At 42.5% G+C, this 11884-nt stretch overlaps 1 pseudogene; it reads left to right on the plus strand.

The window, feature by feature from the left end:
* Positions 1-3967: 3967 nt before the first annotated feature.
* Positions 3968-4086, plus strand: LOC111742233 (annotated as a pseudogene).
* The last annotated feature ends 7798 nt before the right edge of the window (positions 4087-11884 follow it).

Consider the following 11884-nt stretch of genomic DNA (forward strand, 5'->3'; position numbering starts at 1 on the left):
TAAAAGAAAGTGAGAGAGTCAGATGACAGGAGCAACACCTCCCCTCCACCCCCCACCTCTTACTGCTAAGCAAATCTCCAGATGCCGAAGCCTGCCGGAACCAGCCTGGAACTTTGGACCCTGTGTCGTGTGCCTCTTCCTGCCCCTCTGAAATCTCGGTTCTGGCATCTTCCTGCTCCCATTGACCTGGTGCCTAGCCCAGTGCCTGGCACATGCCTGGAGGTCCTCCACCTCTTTTGGATCGAGGTGGTTGTGGTATAAGAAGTTAGAGTTTTGATTCTGCATCCTCCCACCTATGTAAGTTTGGGCTAGTTACTGGAATCCTCTAAGCTTCCATTTTCTCCTCTGTAAAATAAGGGTGGTATTATCTACCCCTTAGGCTGCTGTGAAGTTTAAAATAGCAAATGTGTGAAAGCCTATACATGATAAGCCCTGCAAAAATCTAGTGCACCTGAGTATAAGGAAGTTGCATTTTACATGAGGGTTGCACTTTATAAGACCCTGTGTAAGTTAAAAAAAAAAAAACATCTCATGACTCAAGACTCTTAGGAAAGGATGGCAGCCTCTTATGTTGGCCAGCTGGTGAGAGAATAAGCAGTTTCCAATTCACTGGGCTCTCAAGTTAAAAATATTGCAATTTTGAACTAATTTTTAAAGTATTTGTATTTTCAAAATTTAAAAAATGAGTCTTTATTATTACTTTTATATTACACACTTTTAAATATACTCCAATCAAATTTGCTTAAAATGCACCAAATTCTATGATATGAGAGAAAGGATAATGAAAATACACATTATAATATAAAATGAATGATTCTTTATGGTCTTGCACAGCTGCATGTTCCCGCATCGTATTAGCCTCTGGATCTGCTCAGCATTCACTGTGGAATTTTTAAAATGTCATAACACTGGGTTTTCAAAAGAATATACTTGTGCACCCCCACCCTCAAGTGTGTAATATTGTCAGGATGTTTTATCTGGTGCTATATATCTTGCACATGACAAATTCATTTCTCCAAACAAACCATCACATATGTCCACACCATCTATAAATTTTGAATTTTGACAACTAGGCTATTACCCTCTGATGTTTGGATTGGCCTGAGTTGGGCGTAATTGGGGAGGGGCAATGTTTTTAAAGAATGAAGGGGATGTCACTCTTTTCTTCCTGATGGGTCCCCTCTGGAGAAAGTAATGTCAGGAACACGCAAGATTAACCCTGCTGGAGAAAGCCCCGGATGCTCTCTCTTGGATACCAGGAGATTAAACAAGCCTGATCTTTAAGCATCCCCACTCCAGGGGTGATAGCAAGGTCACTCTGTCCTTAGATTTGGCTTTGTAATAATACATCTGGCATCAATAGAGTTTCTTTCTTTCTAAAGTACTTTCCTACTTATGATCTCATCTGCTCTCCCAGGAGGAGGAAAAGGAGCTGGTTAGGATGAGCAAACCTGACTTTCTCTTGGTGTGGGGTTGTTGCTTTGCTTTTCTCAGGTTTAGTTTCACCATCTGTAAGGTGGTATCATGGTTGCTGTTGGGTGCTTGGGGTTGTATAATTGCAAATGTGCCTGTCTTTGGGAAATCCAAAAAGCTATAGATAGAAACGCGCTGTGATAATAAAAGTCATTGACTCACTCTGGAAGAAACCTAAGAAATAAACCTAAGAAATAACATAGGAAAGAGGTTTTCAACCTTAATCTTGTGAAGACCCAAAGATGACTCGTGGTCGTGAACAGGACACATTACTGTGGTAGGCTTGGATTTTTGGTCTCTCACTTCAAGAGTCACCTGAACTGTAGATCGAATGCCATTGCTGGTGTTGCTCGTTCATCACCCCATTCTCCCACGCTCAAGAAAGCATAACAGAATGCAAGCAAGGGAGATGTTATGATAACGGTATCCTTGATTTCACTCAATTTATTTTCATTCAATCTACTTTCCAAAAATGCAAACGCAGGATTCTTAAGTATAACAAAACCCTGACCCAAACTGACTTAAGCAAAAGATCAAATTTACTGACTTGTGTAGTAACGGGTTATCCAGGAGCAGATGCTTCAGTCATGGCTGGATCCAGGGCCTTGAATGGTTTCATCAGGACTTAGGGTATTTAGCCATCTCTGGGTTCTGTTTTTCTTTGTTTTGACATTTTCAGACAGAGTCTCTTCATGAGCAATAAATGGCTCCTGGCAGCCTTTGGCTTGTATCCTCAAAGCTTAGCATCTTCTACGAAAAGAGAGCTTTATTTTCCCAATAGTTTCAGCATAAGACGTATTGGGATTAAGACGTATTGGACTGGCTTGGAAGCACTAGCCGCTGTCTCTGCATCAGTGACAAGGTTCGGGCCATGGGATATGGTGTATGGCTAGGACTGTATTCTCCTCCCCCAGCCCCCCGCCCCGCCTCCCTTTCTTTCTCCACCATAGGGACATGGGGGATGAAAGTGCAGGCAGCCTCATCAGAACCATGTAGACCAACAGTAAGTGTGGGCTAATCCTCAAAGGAAAATTGAGAGGCTGCTACCAGAAACAAGAATGAAAGCTGGGTGGGCAAAACCAAAAGGCGATCACTGCAGTAAACATGATACTTAGACAATCATTAGTAAGATATTACAGGACATGTAGGGTTGTGATTTACCAGTGCATCAGAACAGTGTGATTGAAAACCTGATCTAATTCCACTCTATCATTTTCTGGATTTTCTTGTAGTTTAATGTTTATTTTGAGAATAAGTAATTGAATTTTTCATTTGTGATTTTGATACCTCATTAGAGGTTTTCTCAAGTAAGGAGGCAATTGAAGGGCTCTTCTCGCAAATTTTCCAAGGACGAAATTGCCCCTCCAGAGGTGAGGAGGAGATGACTAAGGCCTGCTCTGTATAGGTAGCATCTGGGCTTCCTGCTGTGGAGGGAAACAAACAAACTTACAAAATTTAATACCTTTGGTTTCTTAACTTTTTCATGACCCAAGGGCAGTAGAAGGAACTACAAGTTTTATCACCTGGATTTAGAGACAAAGAAATTAAAATAGAGAGAGAAAACCAGGCTCATACACAGGCAGTATAGCTAGCTACTGCCATGGTATGACTTGAGGCACGTCACAAGGCCTGCTATTTCTTGAAATCTCTAAAACCAGCCGTCTCTGCCGTTCAAGTACTTTCTTAATGAGATGTGTGTAGTTTAAGTGGATCAAAGGAATGATGTTGCCTGGAGGCCAAAGCATAATTAATGCATTTTTAAGAGTTAGTTCAATTCAACCAATAATTATTGAGGATTTATTACTGGTTGTATCTCTTAGGGTGTTTTGGTTGCAAGTAATAGAAAATCTAGTTTCAGCAGTCTTAAAATACAAAAGGAATTTATTGACAAGCCCAGTGGTAAGGTGGCCATTAGTCAGGTAAAGCTTGGTTTAGAATTTCACCAAAGACCCAGTTTCTTCTTTTTTCCTCAGACTTCCTGACTGTTTCATCCTAAGACAGGCTGCTCTGTGATCACAGGATGGCTGCCAGAATGTTCTGAGAGCTACATGCTTACTTATTTATATTCATCAGGAGGAAAGCAGTTGTCCAAGGAGTTTCTAAGGGTGAGGCACTTTTTTCCCAGATAATATCTGCTCACATCTCACTAGTTCAAACTGGGCCTTGTACTGCCTAAACCGGACTTTGTGGCCAAGAGGATGAGATATGCTGGTAAACAAAGACTATGCCTGGAACAGTCTTTTTCAGAAACACAGAGGCTGTGGCGGGGAGCGGGGCAGGCGCAGGGATCTCGTCTGAATGTGAATCCGTATACTGTCAACAGAAGGAAGGGGAATAAGGGCAAAAATGCATCTCATTCAGTGCTGACTTTTTATTAAAGAATAGAATGGTACTGAGCATTTGAAAATATGAGAGAATCAGATTTCAAGGAGAGAAGATAGACCCAGTACTGAGAAAATCGGGTTCGGGCTGGAGATAAAGATGTGGTAGTTAAGCCGAGGGCCATGCCGCCCTGAACACCCTCAATCCCATCTGATCTCGGAAGCTAAGCAGGGTCGGGCCTGGTTAGTATTTGGATGGGAGACCACCTAGGAAGACCAGGCGCTGTAGGCATAAAAAAAAAATAAAAAAAAAAAGATGTGGTATTAAAAGACGGGACAGTGGAGGCAGGTAGGTTCAGCGCAAGCATCCAGGGGCAGAGCAGGCTCAGGGCACAGGGAGTGGTGCAGGGTGAGTGAGAAGGAGACCTGACACCTACAAAAGTGGGAAAAGGAAGGGGGACCCAGGGGACTGGAGAAAGTGAGGAGAACACCCTATCAAGAAGGCCTGTGGGAAGAGCTGTTCGTGAAGGAGGGAGGGGTCATCTCAGAGGACAAGTTAGAAGAGGCCTCAGCAGCGGCTGTTCAGATTAGCACCTGGGAAGTTGTTGGTGGCCCCTGCTGAGGTATTTGGTGGGTGGAGGAGAGTCAGTGAGGCCAGAGAGGAAATGAGGCCGTAGAGGCAGTGACAGGGGACCCTCAGCCTGTAGAGCCTATCTCTGAAGGGAAAAGGGAGAGAGGGCAGAACTCACAGGAGGGGGAGAAGGCTATCTTTTTCCTGACAGGGACTTAAAGAGGTTAAGTACTTTTCGTATCAGGCCTTTATTTAACCTGTTGATACTCCTCTCTGGGACAGGGAGGGCAGGTATGGACACAGAAAGTGGAGGCTGGGGTCTACCACAGATGGTGGACCACAGACAATAGACCCCAGATACTTCCTTCTAGACTAGATGAGGACCGATAAGACACCAGGGCACCCATCTCTAATGCGCCCAGGTACCCAGATACCTTCCTTTCTTTCCTTCCCCGCAGGCCAGCTCAAGGGCATCTTCCAGTGGTAGCTTGGGTGTCCTGGGTAGTAATGGGAATTTGCCCTCCTCTCTATCCCCCACCTCACCCTGAAGAGAGGTGCTGGGGCCCCTGCAAACTCCGTACAAGGGCCTCCCAGACTGCCTACTGCGCAGACTACTTGCCACATGTCCAGGTTCCCCAAACTCTCTTCCTTTCAATCCCATCTTCATTGTGCAGTTTAATCTTCATCTGTTTCAAAATCCCTATTTGACCTGTGGGAACGCCTGTACCTTGGGAGGATCTGACCAACATTCTTTAATAGTTTTCGTCCTTTTATGTCTTTCATCTTCCTGTCGCAATGGACTCATAGTTCCTTTCTATCTGTTGCCTACAGTGTCCTTGCCAACTCCCTTTCTCACTCCCTGTCCCCGTGGAGAACACTCTAGACTGGTGTATAGAGCCTAAGGACAAGCTGCCTGACTGGGCCTGTGCCAAGGTGTCTCCAGCCCAGTGTCTTCTTTCAATCTCAGCTCTTTACTTCAGAGAGAAAATCTCAATGACGGTGTTTCCCAGATTGAGAGAAAGGAAGGGAGATTTCACGGCTTCACAGGAATGCAGCAGTTAACACGTCTAATTAGCACTCCAGGCGCTCCTGCTCCCTTCAGCCTGCTGCATTATAATCATCTCTGCACTCTGCCCTAGACCTGGGTGTTACCGGAACTGCCCGTCACTTCTGAGGTGCAAGAAGAGGATTCCAGGAAAGTAGGAGGCCCAGAGGGTTCTTGGCAGGGACTAACGCCACCCTCATCTGGGAGCTGGGCGCTGGCTTCTGTACCAGGGGAGCTAGTGCTTCTTCCCTGCACATACCCCGCCCTGCACCTCTCTTCTGTAGAGGGCCATCAGTTACTTGGGGTTCCAAGCGCTCCAGGCCTCGCATTTCATCTCTGCCTGTTCTGAGCAAGGATTGATTTTAGCAAGAGTCCAACCTGCTCTGTGCTCCGCACTGTGTACCAATCGGAGGGCCATAAAAGTAGATTTTGCCTATCTTTCCTTTCCCCCTTACGCTAATGGTCCAGTACCAAACGCAGGACTTACGAAAATAAAATATTTAGAGAACCAATCGACTTTATATTTAGTTCTTGGAGAAATAAAATCAAGACAACAAAGGAAGTCGACATATACTGAAGCTGTGCTATCCAATATGGTAGCTACTAAGCCACAGGTGGCTATTCAAACGTAAATCAAGTAAAATTAAATAAAATGAAAAACTGAGTTTCTCAGTCATGCTAGCCACAGTAGATGCTCTGAAGCCATGTGTGGCTAGTGGCCACCATATTGTACAGTGCAAAATTGTTATTTTTTACTTTGCTTAAAGTTCTATTGGGTAGTGCTGGCCTAGAGCAATAGAGGCCAACTTCAGAGAAAAGGTGCGGCTCTGGCCAGGCCTGGAGGATAGCAGAGTTAGATAGAAGAGGAAAGGAAGGGTCTTCCATGTGGGAGAAAGTGTGTTCAGAGGTTGGAATGAACCTGGCATGTTGGGGCAACACCCAGGGGCAGAGGACGCACTGGAGCAGAGTTTCTTTTGAAGAGCAGTGAAAAACATCACTGCCTTATGGATAACAGGCACAGGGAATGGAAGGGAGAAGCCCAGCCTTCTCTTCTCAGTTCCCAGTCCTGCAGTCTATGCTTCACACTTACTCTTCTCCATGGGGAGGAGACAGTTCTGGCTGCACCTCTGGCTCCCGACCTCAGAGGAGTGTCTGCTCGGTGTCATCACTGCTTACCTGCTCTATTTGAAAACACTGCTGGGGATGGACCTGTGATCTCCTTCCTCTGACCTGATTCTCTGGCAAGCTGGCCTCTAAATCTTTTTTGGCTGAGTGGAAGGATGGAGAAGAGCCCAGAAGTCAGGCCCATCTGAGTTCAAGTACTGGCTCTCTAGCCAAATGCCTTTAGGCAAGCAAAGTAACTCCGAGCCTCAGTTTACACATCTGCAAAATAGGGATGATAATAGCGCTGACCTCACAGGGTTGTTATGAGGGTTCAATGTTTGCAAAGGGCTTGGAATAGTTCATGGCAAATTAAGTGTCAACTATTCAAGATATTATGTCTTACTCTTCCGAATTTGTTTGAAGGTTATTATTATTCACTGCTGTTATTATTTCTACTTCCCTTTTAGTTAAAAAATGTAATTAGTTAAGCAATTTTTTTCCTTAATGATTTGTAGTCTTTGTGTCTTATTCCTACCCCAAGATCTTAAAGATAGTCTCTTGTTTTTCTTCCAAAAAAATTTTTAAGTAAAATTTTAAATGAAGTATAATATACTTACAGGTAAGTGCGTAAGTTATAAGTGCAGCTCCACGAATTTTCACCAAGTCAACAAGGAACCAGAATCTAGATCAAGAAAAGGCATCATCAATGCCCTAGAAGCCTCACTCCATCACCTTTAGTCATTACTGCTCTGCTCAGGTAACCACTAACCTAACTTATAATATTACAAATAGGTCTTTCCTGTTATTGAACTTTATAAAGGTGAGTTCATACAGCATATACTTTTAGGCGTCTGAGTCCTATTTATGAGATTCATTCATGTTGTGTGTGTAGCACTAGTTTGTTCATTCACATGGCTTTATACTATTCAATTGTACGGATATACCACAATTTATCCATTCTCTTATTTGTAGACATTTGGGTAGTTTACGATTTGGGGCTACAATGAACAGTGCTGCAATTGTATGTGCCTTTTGGTGAACATATGTATGTATATATGTTGGGTGTCCAGACCTAAGAGAAGAATATCTTTGTTATTCTACACTTGGCACTAGAGTCATCATATGCTAGAACAGAACAGGGCTAGGAGCACATCTAGGCTTCTGTATTACAGATAAGGGGATTATGGCCCCCGAAGTCACACCGCAGTTTAGCACTCAGCAGAACCAAGTATCCTACGAGCCAGGACCCCTTCTCCTTCTCTGAGCAATCAGTTGGATTCCCTTTTCTTTAAGCTCTGTGCCTCCCATTCCCACTGTCCCCAATCTGGGAGCACAGTTGCTATTCCAGGGAACCTGCAGCCTCTCAGAGTATTAACAATGTGCAAAGGTCCTGAGGCACAAAGAAAGGCCCTTTTGAGGAACTGGAAGGTGAGACTGGAGCCCAGAGAGAGGGGTATTGACGAGGGGGAAAGTTGGACAGAGCCTCACCCAGCACAGCAGCTTAATTTTAGATTTTCAAATCCTGTTTGCAGTTGACAGGCCTGAGAACTGGTGATCATGGCATACCACAAAATCTTTAGAGATTTAAAATCTATTATTTCTTCTTTTTAAAATTATTTAACACCCACATGATTTCAACTCCACCTAACGTTAAAGAAAGGAAGAAAGAACTGGTTGGTGATGAGGTTATACAATAGAAACTCTTTTGTTGTTGGTTTACTCTCTCTGCATTTAAGAGTAGTGCCTCATTTGCTCTTACTTGCTTAATCCACGCTATGGATTCTTTGTGTCAAAGAGCCATGGGGACAGGCTGTTTTTACAGCTGTGCTGAACGCCGACCAGAGAGCCGTCCATCTCACTCTTCATGTACTTGAGCAACTCCAGGGAAGAGAGAAAGGATGTAAATCATGCCCTCCCACATGGGTTCCCAGCTCGTTTGTCTCTGAGGCTCTCCCAGGGGCCTTTTAAGTTCTGACTGCTAAGTAGCCAACCCAAGCTGCCAGGGAAGGTGACTCTTCAGCATAATAGCCAGGCCTACCCCATGAGCGAGTCTACCCTGGTGTCTATAGGTGTGCCTTACTTTACACAATAAGGGCTTTGACAAAACCCGAGGCTGATGGGACCAGTCACTGGTCAGGGCCACCACCTCATCTTATGGAGGAGGAAACTGCTTTTCTCATAAGTTTAGTGAACTCGATGCTCTCCAAGGACTCTTTCAGTTTTGACAGTCATGATTTTATGAAGATGTATAGATATCAGATTTTTAAAATGCACTGTGGGAGTTCACCAGAATAGAGCTAACATTTATTATGTTCTTTCTGGGCTCCAAAGACAGTGCAAAGTGCTTTTCTTATCTTCTTTTGTTTAGTCTTCAGAATAGCCTTTAAAGTCAGGTAGCCTTTTCTCCCAATCACCAATTAGCAAGTGATTAAAAGAGCTGATGTGATGCACAGCAGAGCAAACTAGATGGCACTTTCTGGAAACAAGTAAAACCCAGGTCCTCGAACCAGAGGAGGTGAAGGTCCACGGCTCACAAGACTGCAAGCTGTCCAGACTCTCTCTGGCGAGGACTGTGATCTGAGGTAACACACTGTCTTTATTTCTCTTTGAAATCTGCAGAAGCCTTGCAGCATCTGCTGCTAATTTTGTGAATTTAGGCCTAAAGGAAGCCCTACAGAGTCCTCACAGCCTCCTCCTCTCTCTACTTCTCTCAGGACTCTGATGTTCCTGTTTTGATCATCTGCTCCGTGATAGGCCCTCTGAATCTGCAAAGATCTCAGTTGCCTACCAGTATTTGTATGTCTGTCTGGTACCTGTCTTTCTCTCTTTTAACTAGGGCTGTACAGAGTGGATGTACCCCTACAGAGAGCAAATGCACCAATACTGCACGTATGTCTCAATTATCTGGATGAAGAGTCCTAAATTCAAATACTTTCAAGAACTAGGCAGATAGCATGATGAGTGAGGCCCACTTGGTGGGCACTGGGTGGTACTGCTCAACTCCAGCCTGTTTGTTGAACAATTTAATCAGGAACCACAGGCCCAATGTTAATAGGTTTTTTTTTGGGGGGGGGGGGTGAAATCACTTCATCTTTATGAGTTGATGACTATAAAAAAATCTTAAAATACCATGTAGGATAACCTACATGGTATCTATGGGCTAGACTCAGCCCTCAGGTACTCAATTTGCAACCTTTGATCAAGGTTTTCATTTGAGTGGGTTTTGTGGTAGGAGTTATCCTGGGGATCACCTAATTCTTCACTTTGCTTGGTGTGTGTGTGGATGAAGACTTTGCTCTTGAAATTTTAATTGCCCCAGTGTTTGCTAAGCTGGCTTTGCATGGCTGACTGAGAGCCTGGTTTGACCTGACAAGAGCAATAGAAGGAAGCAGAAGACCTGGGTTCTAGCCTTATTCCGTAATAAACCAGCTGGGTGGCCTTGCTCACGTGAATCTCTTGGTTTCGGTATCTTCATTTATAAAGTGAAAGTGTTTGTGAAGGGATCCTCAGGATTCCTTCCAGTTCCAAAATTCCATAAATCTATGGCTTTAACTTAAGTGATTGAATTACTTTCTTTTGTTTGTATCTAAAATATCTAGACTAGGTGTTTAAAGATTCAGGCTTATGGTGCCCTGTGAAGACAAATCTGATTTACTAGAGTATGGGAGCCTTTGAAGTATATTTTTTTCCCAATGGTTTCCATAAAAGGAGAGGCTAAGTAAGGGTTCACTCTAAAATGAAGTGCCACCTCACTTCGCCAGTGGAAAAAGTCATTAGGAACTTCATTTAAAACCTGGGGAGAGTTGATGGAGGAAGAAGGACAAATACATTTATAAAGAATAATAAGAATAGACAAGGATGCAGAAGAATTGGAACCCTTATACACTGCTGGTGGGCACATAAAATAATACAGCCATGTTAGAAGACAAGTTGGCAGTGCCTCGAAACATTAAACATAGAGTTACCATATGACCCAGCAATTCCGCACCTACATATGTGTCCAAGAGAGATGAAAACACATACCTACCACCAAAAAACTTAAACACGAATGTTCGTAGCACATAGTCCATAATAGCCAAAAAGTACAAACAACTCAAATGTTCATTTAAAAATTTATTTATTTATGAAAAATAAAAAAGTATATATTGACGGTGTACATTGTAATGTTTTGATATACACACATATATAGTGAAATGATTACCATGATCAATTTAACATATCTATCACCTTCCATAGTGACTTTTTTGGTGTGAAATTTGCGAGAACACAAATTTCAAGTATATAATACAATATTATTAGTTATATTCACTATGCTGTACATTGGGTCTCAAGAACTTATTTATCTTATAACTAGAGATTTGAATCCTTTGATCAATATCTCCCTTTTCTCCTTACTTTCATCCAAAATATTCCAGTGTGCATATATAGCACATTTTCTTTATCTATTCACCTATCGATAGATACTTAGGTTGTTTCCACATCTTGTCTATTGTGAATAATGCTGCAGTGAACATGGAAGTGCAGGTATCCCCTCTGGATGTGATTTTCTTTCCTTTGTATTTATACCCAGAAGTGGGATTGCTGGATCATATAGTAGTTTTATTTTTAATTTTTTGAAGAACTTCCATGCTGGCTGTATCCATTTACATTCCCATTAAGAGTACACGAGGGGTCCCTTTCTTTACATCTTTGCTAATACTTATCATTTTTTTTTTTAGCCATTGTTGGGATTTTTTTTAGCCATTGTTAGGATGGTTTTATCTGAACAGATGTGAGGCGATATCTTCTTATACTCTTGCTTTGCATTTTACTGATGATTACCAGTGTTTCATATACCTGTTGGCCATTTATATGCCTTCTTTGGAAAAGACTCTGTTCAGGGTCTTTATCCATTTTTAAGTTGAATTATTTGTTTTTATGCTATTGAATTTTATGAGTTTCTTATACATTCCAAATGTTCATTTGAATGGATAAATAAAATGTGGCCTACCCATACAATTGAATATTATTCTGCAGTCAAAAGGAATGAAGCACTGATACATGCTACGGCAGAGATAAACCTTGAAAACATTATGTTACATGAAAGAAGCCAGATACAAAATATGACATACTGTATGATTTCATTTGTATGAAATGCTCAGAAGAGGCAATTCTACAGAGACAGAAAACAGATTCGCGGTTGCTTAGGACCGGGGACAATGAGGGAAATGAGGAGTGATGCTAGAAGATATAAGGTTACTTTTTAGGCTGATGAAAATGTTCTGAAATTAGGTAGGGGTGATGATTGTACAACTCTGAATATACTAAAAACTACTTACATATTCACTTTAAATTGGTAAGTGTATAGTATGTGAATTTTATCTCAATAGA

Source organism: Pteropus vampyrus, unplaced genomic scaffold (genome assembly GCF_000151845.1).
Source record: "Pteropus vampyrus isolate Shadow unplaced genomic scaffold, Pvam_2.0 Scaffold89, whole genome shotgun sequence".
In the NCBI taxonomy this organism is placed as follows: domain Eukaryota; kingdom Metazoa; phylum Chordata; class Mammalia; order Chiroptera; family Pteropodidae; genus Pteropus; species Pteropus vampyrus.